Source organism: Acipenser ruthenus, chromosome 4, assembly GCF_902713425.1.
Source record: "Acipenser ruthenus chromosome 4, fAciRut3.2 maternal haplotype, whole genome shotgun sequence".
Taxonomy (NCBI): Eukaryota; Metazoa; Chordata; class Actinopteri; order Acipenseriformes; family Acipenseridae; genus Acipenser; species Acipenser ruthenus.
The window spans coordinates 49,894,585-49,900,728 of NC_081192.1; positions in this window are offsets into that span (position 1 = coordinate 49,894,585).

The following is a 6,144-nucleotide window of genomic DNA, read 5'->3' on the forward strand; positions in this document are numbered from 1 at the left end:
GCAAATGTGATATTATGTAACTCGATACTTGCAGGTATCTGAGGAACTTCAAAAATCAGCACTGGAGCTTCATTTGAAGAGAAATGTGAGTGTGAAATCTGACAATGCATTTCTTTATTGGTTTGAACTTGTTTACCACAATAAGATGTCCTGTTCCCAGATGGCAGTACATCGCACCTTCTATAATATTGGTCCCACTTTTGACTCTTTTGAAGGGGCCTTATGCTCCAAAGATGGAGTGTCTCCAGGTTTTCATTGGGTGGTTTCACTTTCTAAAGGATATATGCCTTGATGGAATGTAGACAAAAGTTCACCAAGGACACAGAATTCCAGATACGCATAGCAAAAACAATGCTCACTCCAAAATTTGAAGTTCTAATGTAGACTTCACTGTTGAAGAAAAAGAGTGCAAAAAGTACTTTCATTGTTTATCGACAGCAAAAGATATTGTCTTATAGAGCTGAGAGATGTGTGTCATTAACTGTACAGTTTTGCAATCTACTGCTGCTGAACAAAATCAAAAGATTCTACTGAATCCTTTTCCAAAGAAGATCTATACTGTTTCGGTCACTGCCAAAGGCATGACATTTAAAAAAAAAGTCATTTTCTACTATGAAGAATAGCTTTTTCCTCACTGAGGAAGAACACATGCATGAACTAGAGGACATATTTTCGGTAAATAGCCATGTAAACAAGAATAATTTATATTTTAAATAGTTTAGATGAGCTTGATTACTTCTAATAGTAGAACAAACATTGATAAAACTGCATGCAGTGAAATGTGGTGCTTTAGAATGGACATGATTCGACGCTGTCTAATCGGGATACTGATAATCGGGATTGCTGCTTAAATGGGACACAACTCTGGGAGACGGTTCTTCAGTGCTATTTATGTTGTTTAATTGGGACTTCGCTTTGTTGGGATACAGTATTTTCAAATGATGAACAGAGATCAATTTTCAGAGCTAGATTGGTTGTGTAGCACAGTGCAGTGAGTACATGATTTCGCTAAACAACGTTGAACTCTTGAAGAAGGAGGAGCCTCCTGTGGTTTGCAAGGCTGGTGTTGCAAAGAAAGTTGGCGTGCCAATATCACAGGTGCAATTCCTTTTGTTTAGTAATAAATAAAAAAAAAACATTGACTCGCATTTTAAATGATGCATTTAACATTTAATCATAATGTGATGTGATTTCATTCTTTTTCTTTTCATTAAGAATCAAAAAAGTGTGGCTAAGGTCGTCTCAACTGCCTCTCGTTTAATTGGGTCAGCCGCTTATTCAGGATATTTTTCCTTCTCCCGAGGCATCCCGATTTAAGCGGTATAATAACTACATATTATCAGAACCAGCTGCAGTATATTTAATTGAACCCATTTTAACAAGGACATTGTGTTATTTAACATTGTTGTTCTTGAACATCATTTATTTAAATAAACAAATGCATTTCTCATGGCAATTCTAAACACAAACTCATGAGTTACACAAGTAATAGTCTACTTTGTGTGTGCGCTATTAAAGGATTTCTTGTATAAACCATGTAATCATCATCAGACAGAGATGTGCATGCTGAAAACACTTAATACAGAAAGCTGTAAGAAAAAACTAAAACAAAAAACAGCATGGTTTCTTGTGGCTCAACAAGCACATCCACTGTGTGCCAAACAATCTTGATCCTGGTGCACCAAAACCCTTGAAGATATCACACTTATGAGTTCATCATTGGCAGTAGATCACAGTCTTGTCTTTTGGTAGTTTACATCTCAGCAATGAGGGAGAGAAAATTGTTAACAGGCTTAATGCTGTTCTGAGCTAATCAATCCTGAAAACCAGCCACATGTTTTGCCGTGCTCATGCCACTTCTACTTATTAAAATAAACCTTTAAACAATGTATACAACACAGGAAGGTTGGGTATCCATTGAAGCACAGGATGCAGTACATTTGGATATGCACCGTGCCACACAATTTGCACTTTCCTGGAAAGACACACAGCTATGAGTAATGGAGATGAAACATGTTCTCTACATCTGCAGCATTGGTCATATTCTTTTATTGAGACATATGTTTGAATACAGTGTTTCCTACTTCTTTTATTGACATCTCAGAATCAAGACTCCCTCACTGTTACAGACACCAATTGACAGGGAGCTGAGCAACAATGGGTTAGCAAGATCAGATAAATAAACAAATGAGCAGTTCAGCCTAAATGTATAATGAAGCTAAATTTATTTTTGATTTGTTTGAGGCCACAAAGTTTGTCCAGTATAGTGTTGGACTACTGTGTGGAAGGCCTATAGTATTAGACTAACCTACTACTTGGATTTATGCATGGTTCTAACTGCTATGCGATTTCATAGTAATGAAGTGAAGGGTCTTTAAACTAAAGACTGATCAAACAAGTCTCAGTGGAACTTGTTATTTTCCCAGCTGGCGGTTAATTTTATTTTCTCAGTTGCTAGGTGTGTTTATAGCAATCAGACTGTCTTCTAGATACATTCCAAGACCAATAAATGATGAATAGTTTCTACAGAACCACAGCATTTTGCTAAAACCACCTAAAAATAGACAACCTGCCTACCATCATTCTCTCCCGCAAAATTGAATTATTATTATTATTATTTATTTCTTAGCAAACGCTAAGAAATATATCACATTATTTTTACATACAATTACATTATTTTTTACATACAATTACCCATTTATATAGTTGGGTTTTTACTGGAGCAATCTAGGTAAAGTACCTTGCTCAAGGGTACAGCAGCAGTGTCCCCTACCTGGGACTGAACCCACGACCCTCTGGTCAAGAGTCCAGAGCCCTAACCACTACTCCTCACTGCTAAAAAGCTGCTCAATTGGCAGCACTGCTCTCCATTGCTTCCCCACCTCCTCTATTCAAAGAATGCCTACGTTAAATGCTTAAATGGGCAGGAATCATTTGCTTGTTAGTTTCGGATTTAGCTGCCAAATAAATATTTATTTTGCAAAAAACATTTATTTTTTCAGATTAAATTGCAAACGACAAAGAATTAACTTTAAAATGCTGAAAATAACTTTAAAATGTATTTCAGATTTATCTGTTAGCTAAATGTTGACTCGCCAAGTGTGAAAATAAAAGATTTAAATACTGAGCATTTTTTTCCCCAGATTTGTCATATTGACTTTAAATGTTACATTTGGGATACGACTTTTCAATATTTAAAAATTATATCTGAAAGTACACATTTCAAAACTTTTAATTATGTTTTTGTTACCATTTATGTATTAAGCTAAATCTGAAAAAAAAAATGTTTTGGTTAAATCTATGAAAAATTATGTGATTTTAAGTTAAATCTGGAAAAAACTACACATGGTCAAATATTTGTGCCTTTTTTTGACACTTGGTGCCCCATAATATAAACATCATTTAGATATTTTATTTAACATTATGTAATCAAAGAAACTACAAAATTATATCGCACAAGTCTAGCGGAAGCCATAATAGTAGTACAGTATTTCATGTTAGATTTTTAAATTGGTGTCAGTTTTTCATTACATGTATTTATTTATTTATTTATTTCTGGCATTCATATAGCACTTTTTATACAAAAGTATCGCAAAGCACTTTACAGTACATAGCAGAAAAAAGAACAAACCATACTACATTTGTATAACATGTCACACATACAACTGCAACAATCAGACCATTTAAATAACAGATTTAATTAAGAGTATAGACATAATAATAGAAAAGCAGCAATTTTAAAGTTACATTAAAACCCACTAAGATAAGAAAGCCATTTTATAAAAGTATGTTTTTAGTCTTGACTTGAAAACTGTAACGGTCCCAGCTTCCCTGACAAATGAAGGCAGAGCATTCCAGAATTTCAGAGCTCTACAAGAAAAAGCCCTTCCTCCCATGTTGCTTTTGTTGACCCTAGGAATAACCAGCAGCCCCACATCCTGTGATCTCAGTAAATCCTGCAAATAACTAGGTGCTAATCCATTCAAGGCCTTGTAAGTTAACAGCAAAATCTTAAAATCAATTCTGTACTGCACAGGGAGCCAGTGTAAAGAGGCCAAAACAGGGGTAATATGTTAACTTTTCCTGGTTTTAGTCAGCATCAGATACAGAAATAATTGGTCTAAGTTTGGCTATATTTCTCAAATGGTAAAAAGATACTCGAGTAACTTCCCTAATATGAGTCTTAAATGATCGATCAGGATCAAAGATGTCCCCCAAACTCTTAATTTCTAGTTTAAGTTTTGATGAGAGACTGCAAGGGTCAAGCGCATGTAATACCACATTTCCTTTTAGTTGGTTCTGTGAGCCCACTAGCATAACCTCTGTTTTATCTGAATTCAACATTAGAAAATTCTGTGACATCCAATACTTGATGTCTGTAAGGCAAGTAGCTAATACCCAGATAGAAGAAATTCCTGGCTTTAGGGATAATGCGGATAATGTCACCCAATGGTAGCATATATAATGAAAACAACAAGAGACCTAGAATGCAGCCCTGTGGAACAGACAACTTCCTATAATGCCGATTTACCTCCCCAATAGAGACAAACTCAAACCTATCAGAAAGATATGATTTGAACCAGGATAGGACAAGGCCAGACAGTGTTTTCAAAACAATTCAGTAGGATGGAATGATCTACAGTAGGGATGGTATGAATACAGCGGTTCCGAATAATTTTCCTTTAAGGTCTTACTGAACCAACACATTTCAATTGAAAGCCAGTTAAACTTCACACATTAGGTTGTGCTGTGGGTGTAATCTCCAAAGTGCTTTCAGTTAAAAACTAATTATTGCCTTTTAATCTGTAGACAGGTGAGTTTCACGTGGCCGATGCAGATCCACATTATAAACACATAAGCATAACAATAGTGTGTAACAATAGTGTTTTTTTTTTTTTTTTTTTTTAAATCCCTCTTGTTAAAATTCTTCGATCTATTGACTGTCCAGTTATCATCATGTATGTTTTGCCTCATCTCAGTTTAAAACATTTAAACCTCAACATCAATAGAAGACTTTACACACTATTGTTATGCTTAATGTGTTTATAATGTGGATCTGCATCGGCCATGCTAAACTCACCTGTTTACAGATTAAAAGGTGACAATTTGTTTTTAATTGAAAGCACTTTGGAGATTACACACACAGCACAACCTAATTGTGTGATTTAAAAGTTTAACCAGCTTTCAATTGAAATGTCTTGGTTCAGTGAGACCTTAAAAGAAAATTATTCGGAACTGCTGTATTCATCCCATCCCTAGTCTACAGTATCAAAGGCAGCATTTAGATCTAGAAGAATTAAAACTGATGGAAAGCCCGAGTCAGAGCTTACCAGCAGATCATTCACAACTCTGACAAGGGCCGTATAGGAGCCATGTACAGCATGAAAAGTTCCTGAATATACCATTAAGAGTTAGAATTTTTTGTAATTGAATTGCAACAACTCTCTCTAGATCCTTATCTAAGAATAGTAGGTTGGAGATTGGCCTATAGTTATTGAGGACTTTAGGGTCCAAATTGTGTTTCTTACGCATAGGCTTTACCACATTTACCTTAAGTGCTGAGGGAACTATACCGGAGGAAAGTGAACCATTTATAATTTTTTTAATCTGGGTATTAATAACACCAGGAACATCTTTTAATAGTTTTGTAGGAATAGGATCAAGAGAGCATGTAGTAGTTCTCATATGCTGAACTAGCTCTGTTAGTTCCTGTAAGGCAGGGGTGTCAAACTCCAGTCCTTGAGGGACGCAGGGGTCTTCTGGTTTTCATTCCAACTTAAGCTCTCAATTAACATAATTGATCTAATTATTTGCTCAATTTGACATATTTATATTTTTCAAGGTCTTTTACAGTTGATGGTTTTAAAAATGCACTTGATTCATGGTACACTACCTGTGAAACATTTTGAGGCCTGACGAGAAGTCTTAAATGTGTCCAATTAATCAAATAATTAGAGAGCTCAGGTGGAACGAAAACCTGAAGACACTGCGGCCCTCCAGGAACTGAGTTTGACACCCCTGCTGTAAGGTATGGACAACTACAAATTGACATCTAATTTAACATGTTAATGTAACATTATTCAGCAGTTTTCGTTTGATTTTATGAAGCAAAGTATGTTAATTCTATAAGGTGATGCAAAATCT